The following is a 10,952-nucleotide window of genomic DNA, read 5'->3' as shown; positions in this document are numbered from 1 at the left end:
GCTGTGCCCCGCCATGGTGGTCTAGTGGCTAAGGTACTCTGCTGCTGACCAGCAGGTCGTGGGATCAAATCCCGGCTGTGGCGGCTGCATTTCCGATGGAGGCGGAAATGCTGTAGGCCCGTGAACTCAGATTTGGATGCACGTTAAAGAACCCCAGGTAGTCGGAATTTCCGGAGCCCGCCACTACGGCGTCTCTCATAATCATATAGTGTTTTTGGGACGTCAAGCCCCACAAATAAGTCAATGATTTGCATAGCTGTGGTGTGCGGCGGACGTCAACTCGCGTGTGCGTATTTCAGTGAGGTGAATTTCCCTCGGTTTAAAAATTGCAAGGATTGTATCTACAAATACTTTCGGTCCCCTCATTTACCAGCTCCTAACGTTGAAACTATCAAGTTTTTTCAAGGGTAAGGAATGTCTCTAATTAGTTTGTCTGGTCAAAGAAACTTAAGTAAAACTCAAGTGGACTTCTTAAAATTTCAATGGAAATATAAATAACATTTATTTGAACATATTTTGTTAAAATAATGAAGGAAACTGTAGAAAATCAGTGGGCTGTTTTCTGTTGTCTATCGATGCTATGAAGGCACATGGGTAGACAAAAGCGGATGTCATCAAAGACCTGTGTTTGTTCACAATGAAAGGGTGCAACGCGAGAACGAGCTGTGAAAGTAAAGAGCACCGGTGGCATCTTGCGATGTCAGGCCACGGCACAATGGACCTCCGCGCGGCATCCAGCTCTGCGTTCTTCTTTCACTCCGAACAGCATGACGTGCCGCTGCCCGTCTTTGTGTCTCTGGAGAGTATATTGCGTGCCTGGGTTCCTTGCTATGTGATCGCATTAGTGGCTGCCCGCATCCTAGGGTTCTTCATCTGGGGCGGCACCGCGGAGACTCGCTGAGGACACCGGACAAAAGGTGCTTCCTCTCGGGCCACGTGCCTCATTTGTCGGGCCTCTTCCCTGTCATTCGAAGCTCCTATTCTGATGCGTGCGCCCATGCCAACGTGGCCTGCTGTCCGTGCAACTGCACGCTTACGTGTAGTAACGTGACTCTAAGACCCCCGCAAAGGAGAGGAGGCTTGAAATAACATGGTCAGTTCTCAATGAATGGATCAATCAATCAATCAATCAATCAATCAATCAATCAATGAATCAATCAATCAATCAATTAAACATTGTTATTTTCTTGACAAGTTAAGTAATGGTCAAGTGTCACAGAACGAGCGCTAAAAAAGAGCGCGCCGCCAAATCCTTGCGACAACGGGCGGCAGAAACGCCGCGAGGTAAAAAGAGAAAAAAAAAGAAAGCAAACATCGAGGGCTCCCGGGCGCGCGCTCTCCCCGCAGAAGCACGGCTTCGCAGACGAACCTCCTCACCCCACATCGGCGGCCCAGCAAGCCCGCGATTTTTCCAGAAAGAAGTGGGCGGGGCCATACCGAGTTGACTCACCGGCAGGAGAGGGCATTCCAACTGTCTCGCCCTCTTCCCAGCTTTCGCCGCGTATCGCGCCGGCGAAATGACCAGAAATTTCTGGAAAGTCGCGCGCAAGGTATTTAACCGAGCAGCCGAGACGAGAAATCAGGAGGTGACGGAAGTTAACGCCAGAGCGCGTAGGAATTCCGCCGTGTAGTCGGCGAAGGTTCTGCCCGTAGTGACAGAACAGGAGGAGACGGAAGTGAGCGCCAGAGTGCGTAGAGAGTCCGCCGTGTAGTCGGCGAAGTTTGTGGTCCGTAGGGACGGCTCGAGCTACAGGCAAGAGCGTGGGTTTACCGCTATTGAGCGAGGACGCGTGGCAACAGCTGCGTGTGTGAAGCCGACGTGTTCGGGCGAAGAAGTTGAAGTTTGAAGAGTGGCCAATTGAAGACGGGAGGTTTCCTGGAAGAGAAACTTCAGAGAGCTGCGGAACGACAACAACGCTGGACTTTGAGTGAGTGATTCTCGGAAGAGTATCATTCAGACTTTTGTTCCAAGGACTTTGGACTGAATAGGTTTTCTATCTCTTTAGTCCTTAAGTGTCTTGGTTGTTCAATGCATGTGACTGCATCGTAGTGCGTATTGTTGTCTGTGTCCGTTGTTTCAAGTGTGGTTGATTGTACTGTGTAGTACATTGTCTGTTTGGTGACGTATTGTATGTAACTATTGTGGAGTGTGCATACGTGTGTATTGTTTTTGATCTGCCGTTAATGAGAATATAATTTTGTTTGTTTATCATCTCTCGGCTCTGTCTTGTTCTTTGGGCCACAGCCGGCGTCCGCTGGCGCACCAATAAGGACCACTTCTAAATTGTCCACGCTTTCGTGGTGCGGTTCGGGGGGCCGATACTTCGGCTCTTGGAATTAGCCCGGCGATCGCCTCCCTAATAAACGGGACAGGTGTGACAATTAATCTGGCGTCCGCGATACAGGACCTTTTGGTGCACAGTGTGTCCAAAGTAGTGAGAAAGAGCCTCGAGTTGTTGATAGTGCTATCGGAACGATTTTGTGTGTTGTTCAGTGTTCTCGTTAACGAGTGCAGGGGAGTGTTCCGATAGACTGATTTAGGCAGATACTTTTTGCACGCGGCAAGGTTTCATTTGCGAGTTGCGAGACACAATGGATCTCGAAAAGTTAGTTGCGCTTGGTGAGAAGATGGGTCTTTCCGGCGCCGAACTACGGAAATGGGTAAGCCAGAAGGAGAAAGAGGCGGTGGAGAGAGAAAGGTTGGCAGCTGAGAAAGCCAAGGAAGAAAAAACAGCTGAGTTGGAACGAGAGAGGTTGGCGGTCGAAAGAGCCAAAGCGGAAAAAGAAGCTGAGTTGGAGAGAGAGAGGTTGGCGGCAGAGAGGGCCAAGGAAGAAAAGGCAGCTGAGTTGGAGAGAGAAAGGCTGGCCGCTGAAAGGGCGAGAGAAGAAAGAGAAGCAAAGGAGCGACAGCTGAAAGAAGAAAGAGAGGCAAAAGAGCGACAGCTGAAGGAAGAAAGAGAGCAGCAATTGAAGTTGGAGCTGGAGAGAGAGAAGTTGGCAGCCGAAAGGGCGAGAGAAGAAAGAGAAGCGGAGATGGCTGAAAGGGAACGGCAGCGGCAGCACGAAATTGAACTCGAGCGGCTCCGTTTGCAACAGCGAAACGAAACTCCCGTCCAAGCTAGAGTTGAAAGCAGCGAACGAGAGGATCACGGCTTCCGCTTGAACCCAAGCAAGCTGCTCGTAGCGTTTGATGAAAGGAAGGACGACCTTGACGCGTACCTTCACCGATTTGAGACGATTGCGAAGAGCCAGAATTGGCCGGAACATCAATGGGCGACTGCTTTGAGTACTTGCTTGAGTGGTGAAGCGCTCAGTGTGTACGGTAGGCTGACGCCGACCGATGCAGCCAACTACGCAAAGGTGAAAGCTGCTTTGTTGAAGCGATTTAGATTTACCGTGGAAGGATTCCGGGACAGATTTCGGACAGGAAAGCCAGCTGATGGTGAGACAGCTACGCAGTATGCTGCCCGACTTTGCCATTATTTCGACAGATGGATTGAACTTTCAGGGACAGCACAGGAGTACGATGAGCTTAGAGAGCTCCTAATTAGAGAACAATTTCTTACTAGTTGCCACCCAAGCCTGTCGCTGTATTTGAAAGAGAGGAAGGCAGAGTCATTTGAAGGAATGCTTGAATTGGCTGATCAATTCTTGGAAGCGCAAGGTGGCACTAATTTGGCCAAGGTAAAGAAGGAGTGCCCCGACGATTCGAAGAAATTGGCTCCCGAAGAAAAGAAGCGTGCACCAGAGAGCATTCCGCGATGTTTTTTGTGCAACCGAGTGGGTCATCGCGCGAAAAACTGTCGAACGATCTTTACGAGCCCTACGGTTGTAAAATGTTTTAAGTGTGGTCAGACTGGGCACAAAGCAGACGCTTGTCGGAACGGAGTGAGTCAAACTCACCAGGTATCTTGTGTGCAAGCGGCACCGAAATCTGATAATAATGCCGTCACTGATGGATTCGTAGAGTTGAAGAATGGGGAGAAAATTCCTATTGTGGGTGCTGTAATGTCAAAACAGCCAACCGGTGTTACGAAGGGAATGCCAACGCTTCCTGGAAAGATTGCAGGCAAGAAGATTACGGTTCTAAGAGACACCGGTAGCTCCACGGTTATCGTGAGGAGAAATTTGGTACGGGAAAGAGAGTTGACAGGCAGAACGAAACCGGTTTGCCTAATTGACCGTACGGTCCGGATGCTTCCCGAAGCAGAAATCGAGGTTGAAACCCCGTACTTCAGCGGGAAGGTTACTGCGTTATGCATGACGACCCCCCTGTATGACCTTGTCATCGGAAACATCGGCGGGGCGCGAGGGCCAAGTGATCCAGAATGTTTGGGAGAAGACCCGAAGATAGAGCCCTCGCCAACACAGCGGCCGCGAGATACAGTGGAGGAACATCCCGTGACGGAGCTCACTAGAGCCCAAGGTGAAGCTGCGGCGCAAGAGACAGCGAAGGAGAAGACGATCGTGTCGAATCAGTTCACGGGCCGAGCAACCGGACGTACGTCGGCACGACCTCAACCGACTGACAGTGTAAAGGAGACGGAGTTGGCCAGCCGGGCAAAATGTAGAGGCATTATCAAGCGGGTAAATAAACAGACAGGACCCGTCGAATGTAATGACGCGTTAACGGTGTCGGAAGAGACAACGATGGCTGAGACGACGCCTCAGATATCGTCGTGGGAAAGGGCTCGCCGAAAAAGAACGTGGAAACACAAGAATAGATCGAGCGAGCACCGCAAAAAGGGGCGCAAGCGCTGTTCGAAGTACTCAAGATAGGTGCTGAGGTGGAATCAGAATGTGTTCGGCAGGGCTGAGTGACATATGTTGTGTTAATATTCTTGTTATCCTGTGTCTCAAGTGTATGTCGAGTGAGTCAGTGTTCTGTGCGATGGTGTGATGTATAGTGTTGTATAATTGTTGGATAGACAGAACTTTGTACGGTTGTATTGTTTAGAATGTGTGATGAAGTGTTGTAGGCATGTACCTGTGGCTATATTTCATGTGTTGTGGAATTGAACTACAATGTACGATTGTATTGAGTGATATATTGTGAATGTGAAGTGTCATGAGCGACGGATTGTGTTACAGTCTGTGAGAATGTGTGGTGACTGTGCGCGCTCGTCTGTGTGGTTTTTGAATATTATGAGATAATATTCTTAAAGTGGGGGGCAGTGTCACAGAACGAGCGCTAAAAAAGAGCGCGCCGCCAAATCCTTGCGACAACGGGCGGCAGAAACGCCGCGAGGTAAAAAGAGAAAAAAAAAGAAAGCAAACATCGAGGGCTCCCGGGCGCGCGCTCTCCCCGCAGAAGCACGGCTTCGCAGACGAACCTCCTCACCCCACATCGGCGGCCCAGCAAGCCCGCGATTTTTCCAGAAAGAAGTGGGCGGGGCCATACCGAGTTGACTCACCGGCAGGAGAGGGCATTCCAACTGTCTCGCCCTCTTCCCAGCTTTCGCCGCGTATCGCGCCGGCGAAATGACCAGAAATTTCTGGAAAGTCGCGCGCAAGGTATTTAACCGAGCAGCCGAGACGAGAAATCAGGAGGTGACGGAAGTTAACGCCAGAGCGCGTAGGAATTCCGCCGTGTAGTCGGCGAAGGTTCTGCCCGTAGTGACAGAACAGGAGGAGACGGAAGTGAGCGCCAGAGTGCGTAGAGAGTCCGCCGTGTAGTCGGCGAAGTTTGTGGTCCGTAGGGACGGCTCGAGCTACAGGCAAGAGCGTGGGTTTACCGCTATTGAGCGAGGACGCGTGGCAACAGCTGCGTGTGTGAAGCCGACGTGTTCGGGCGAAGAAGTTGAAGTTTGAAGAGTGGCCAATTGAAGACGGGAGGTTTCCTGGAAGAGAAACTTCAGAGAGCTGCGGAACGACAACAACGCTGGACTTTGAGTGAGTGATTCTCGGAAGAGTATCATTCAGACTTTTGTTCCAAGGACTTTGGACTGAATAGGTTTTCTATCTCTTTAGTCCTTAAGTGTCTTGGTTGTTCAATGCATGTGACTGCATCGTAGTGCGTATTGTTGTCTGTGTCCGTTGTTTCAAGTGTGGTTGATTGTACTGTGTAGTACATTGTCTGTTTGGTGACGTATTGTATGTAACTATTGTGGAGTGTGCATACGTGTGTATTGTTTTTGATCTGCCGTTAATGAGAATATAATTTTGTTTGTTTATCATCTCTCGGCTCTGTCTTGTTCTTTGGGCCACAGCCGGCGTCCGCTGGCGCACCAATAAGGACCACTTCTAAATTGTCCACGCTTTCGTGGTGCGGTTCGGGGGGCCGATACTTCGGCTCTTGGAATTAGCCCGGCGATCGCCTCCCTAATAAACGGGACAGGTGTGACATCAAGGACTCGACGGTTATGTTCTTGACAATCCACGCCCCCACATACATTTCAGTCAACGTTAAACGTTCTTACAGCGTATGCTCCTTAACGTAGATATTATGTAACATCACAACCAAGAGAAGGTATGCAGATTTATTCGATTAGTGATTTAACTTGCCTACAAAGAACGGTTTGGTATAACTGTTGGCGAATGCACTAAGCAAGAAAACAGCAGAATCGTGAGTTGGGCAATTTGGTGAATGTTCATCGAGGAATATTTTACAGCGCAATGGGTTAGAGACCGACAGAGAAGAGACACAGCACTGAAAAGAAACAGAAAAAAAGAAAAGAAATAAATTATACACTTCAGTTTCACGCATTGAGGGAATCAAGTTTCATGCCAAACAGTCACCGTGAGTAGCAATTTTTACCGGCTTTTTCGCGTTGAGCCAAGCTGAACTAGGTGGATTGACGTCTCTGTGTATATAGAAGAGTTGTGTTGATTTATGCGGGGCTTATCAGGCAACCCGTTTAATCCGGCTTGTAAAGTGTAACTCATAGCCTGACATAGGCACTCACTTTAAAGAAGATTTAAACAGCCTAGAAAACACCTAACACGCAGAAAGACTCAGACATAGCGCTGAACTCCCAACTGTTTTTACTGCTTCGAAATCAAGGCCTTTTTACAGATTGCATTACAACATATGCAAAGGTGTTTACGGAAATACTGATGTGACGATGCCACGTGACGAGAATGGTTGGTGGGTTTGAAGTCTAAAACTTAAAGGGCCCTGAACCACACCAAATTCCAACTCGAGAGAATATAGTTTCTTTGGCGGCCTCACTAGCCTTCCTAGAAGCACAATCTCCTCCTCGCCAATTATTTCTTCATAAAACTCGTGGAAGGTCAGCGCTAAGCGTAGAGCTAGTGACAATAACGTGCTTTTCGAAAGCACACTGCTATCTTTTCTTGCGCTTTTGCAAACGCAGAGATCAAAGTGAACTTATTTGATCGTCGTACGACACGAGGCAGAATGGGAGTGCGACTGCATGCCGAAACAGGCAGGCAACAATTCACAAGAGATATATCTAGTATATCCACCAATAAAGGGCTTCTTTCATTCTGTCGTTACCGGAGAAAAGTTCTGGCATCACGAGTTTCACCGCAAGGACGGGATATACAAGGAGAGAATGAGCGCTCGTTTTTCGTATTGTAAGAGGTTGTTTAAGGGCCCTTAGAAACCTGAAGCACGCTGATGATACAAAGCGAAAGTAAAAAAAAAGGATAAGAAAAAGCCACCAAAAAGATGATTCTTAAAACCATCTGAGAAACGAGATAAAAATGAAACGAGCTATGTTTGTTGCCTGAGTAAGAATTCAGGCGTGCGTTTCAGGTAACTTAACTTATTCTTGGAGAGGGCAGTGTGACACAACTCTCACAATTATGTACCAACGCGTTTAAGCATTCGTTTTCGCACTTACGTTAGGTCAAGCACGCTCCTGGTTAAAAGTTTGTAGGCCACACTTCGTAGGAACAAATACTGTAGTGGCCTGGGAATTTTTATAACCCTCCTGTACGTCAGTTTTTTCGCAATGAAGGACAAACTACGCTGTGATGACGTCGTTGGCGTATTCGCGTAACATTTGACAACGGCTTGCGCAGTCACAGGTGTACACGTAGGCATGTTCAATGTGTTATAAAAATGATTAATCACCCCTTAATAAAAGCAGGCATTGTCTCGACAAGGTGCTTGTATAGGGTCTTTTTCCGAAGCACTTTGAAGCACTGTCAGGGTGCTGTAGTATAAGGCTTTGACTGCCACGCTGAATGTGTGGGTCCGATTTCTTCACGAAGGCTTCATTTTTTTTCAGCCTATGCTTTTGTCTTCATATTTCACACTTCGACAATGGCGAATACGTGAGCGCCACATTTTCACCTACTCGGGCTCCTTCTCGTCGCCGGGTTAGTATTATTACGAGGTTCCAAAGTGTGGGTGGATATAAACTTAATCACCCGTGGCATACACTCGCATACCGCTGACAGAAGTATGCGGGTATCTGATACATGTAAATGGTGAAAGGGCTGCATGACACTTGCGACAGTGACCCGCCGGTCGCAGGTTCAAATCCCAGCTACGGCGGCTGCGTTTCCGATGGAGGCGGAAATGCTGTAGGCCCGTGCGCTCAGATTTAGGTGCACGGTAAAGAACCCCAGGTGGTCGAAATTTTCGGAGCCCTCCACTACGGCGTCTCTCATAATCATATGGTGGTTTTAGGACGTTAAACTCCACATATGAATCAATGAATCAAAACTTGTGACACAGTCATGCATTCCTACTTTTCGATGCGATAGATGCGAAGTCAAGGAGGTGATCACACGAGTGCCGAGAGATAGACGGCTAGATAGATAGAAAGATAGATAGATAGATAGATAGATAGATAGATAGATAGATAGATAGATAGATAGATAGATAGATAGATAGATAGATAGATAGAAACATATTTTCGTTCTCTAGGAATTGCTTCGCACTGAAAGACTGGTGGGTGATACGCTACTCTGGGAACAATATGTACTAAGTTGTGTTTGTGAAGCATCACTCATTTCGAAAGCGTGCATGATGGGCGATACGTGCATGGTAGCTTTAGAGAGCGATTTATTGTCTAAAGGAAGCCATGTGGCACAAGAGATGACGAGCTCGGAAAAAGAAATGAACGCATGAGGAATGGCTGGGCGCACGAATGCTTACTTTTCTGGCTTATCTGGAAAAAAAATGTAAGTACAGTGACATCAATAGGAAGGGAGGAACGAAACAAGAGCACTGGGCAAAAATAAAAATAAAACAAAGATTGGTATGTGGAGTTTATTGTCCCAAAACCACCATATGATTTTGAGAAATGCCGTAGTGGAGGGCTCCGGAAATTTTGACCGCCTGGGGTTTCAACGTGCCCTCAAATCTGCGTACACGGGCCTACAACATTCCCGCCTCCATCGTAAATGTAGTCGCCGCAGCCGGGATTCGATCCCATGATCTGCGGGCCAGCAGCCGAGTACCTTAGCCACTAGACTACCGCGGCGGGGCATAAAACGCTTAAGAACCTCGTGAAAAAAAATGGAGTGGTTATCTAAACGTTGACACCGCAAGAAAGTATACTTTAGGTCCTTCATCTAATGTCGTCCAACCGATGATTCCGCAGTGACTGGGCAACCACTGAAATGTAATTTGGTGCCCTTTCTCAGTCAGGTGGTGTATAACCTGTGCTATCTCTAGTACCAGCTGCTCGTGTGGTCCACGGCGTAAGGCTGATAGTAGAGACTGCAGTGCCGCCTTCGAGTCGCAGAAAATAGTCCACTTGCGTCCACTGTCGTCCAACATTTTGTGTTTATCAGGTACACATGGTAGCATAGTTACTATATATTGCTGCCGAGGAGCTATAAATGCGTATATAGCAATGGAAGAAAAAAAGAACAAAAACGGGAGGTCTGGTATGGTAGCCTGCCATATATTGCGATGGTACGATATACACCTAGCTTTAATGTCTTGCTGCGTACCATGGTGGCTTCACCGAGAATACCACATTTTCGCCTCTGCGCTTTCATCGATGCTCGCATGGTGGCATCCGAGCGGCACGTGATCCGCAAGCCGCAATCGATGTGACTGCCAGATATTTTGAGAGAGAGGCGAGAAGCGAGCGAAAGCACGGCGCATGCATCGCAGAAGCACGCCGTAAGTGCAGGTACGGCCAGCTGCTTTCGTTTCGCCCGCGTGGCGCAAACTTGGGCTGTCCGGAAGTGAATTTTTTTTTGTTCCTCCCGCTACCCGGAAGACGGTCGTTCCGCGTGGACGGTGCGTCACGCGTGTTCAGCGCTGCCGAGCTATTTTTCGTGGGCGCCGTTTTGTCAGGGGCAACGTTCTGTGGTTTGGAACTTTGTGAACGACAGCGTTCGCCGCTCGGCTGCCTGGATTTTTGTTCCGTACGTTGTGACATGTCTTGTGACAACATGCGAGTGTTCACAGGAACTCGTGAAAAGTATGCATTTGTGGGAGAACCGTGACCGGAAACCCGATATGGGAGGAGCCTGAAGAAATTTCTTTTACATCAATCACGGTGAGTTGACAAACTGCGCATTTAACCGCTTGATTTTGCAGCTGCGACGCTTCAATTCCACGTTTAGATTGCTGAAAAAAAACTGCGCTAGAAACGAAGCCTTTGACCCTGTAAACATGGTAAAACCTGTAGCTTACAAAGGAGGACGATATTGATAAAAGTAAGGGCTCGAGAACGCTCACATGTATTTACAGGAGAGTGTTCAATAAGCCAAAGTGATACATACACGTTGACCAGTGAGGCTCATGAGCTCAGGCTTGTGGTGGGACCAAGAAATCACAGATATAAAATACAGAAAACCAAGGGGAGGGAACAGAATAAATGACGCATTTGAAATGCTACGCATTGTCTTGTGCGAAGTAACTCAACTGCGTCTTTTTTCAAAAATCAAACTCTTTCTCTGATAAGGCAGTACATTTCACTACTAATAGAAGAAGTCACTTTTTTGGCGGTTTCGACTGCCTCAATAAGTGGCACAAGCGTTTATTTCCAATAACCCTGTTGGCTGTAAGCGCATCA

General features: G+C 48.1%; 1 protein-coding gene across 1 annotated transcript in view; it reads left to right on the top strand.

Moving 5' to 3' along the window:
* The first annotated feature begins 10,062 nt into the window (after window positions 1-10,062).
* Window positions 10,063-10,952, top strand: part of LOC142803801 (uncharacterized) — a 491,700-nt gene continuing 490,810 nt past the window's right edge. The window contains exon 1 of the mRNA XM_075889887.1: window positions 10,063-10,433. The gene's annotated coding sequence lies outside the window, so the exon portion shown is untranslated. The remainder of the gene's footprint in view (window positions 10,434-10,952) is intronic.

The sequence above is a fragment of the Rhipicephalus microplus genome, chromosome 3, assembly GCF_043290135.1.
Source record: "Rhipicephalus microplus isolate Deutch F79 chromosome 3, USDA_Rmic, whole genome shotgun sequence".
Taxonomy (NCBI): Eukaryota; Metazoa; Arthropoda; class Arachnida; order Ixodida; family Ixodidae; genus Rhipicephalus; species Rhipicephalus microplus.
Note: the sequence above shows the minus strand (reverse complement) of the source record. Positions and strands in the feature narration are given on the sequence as shown.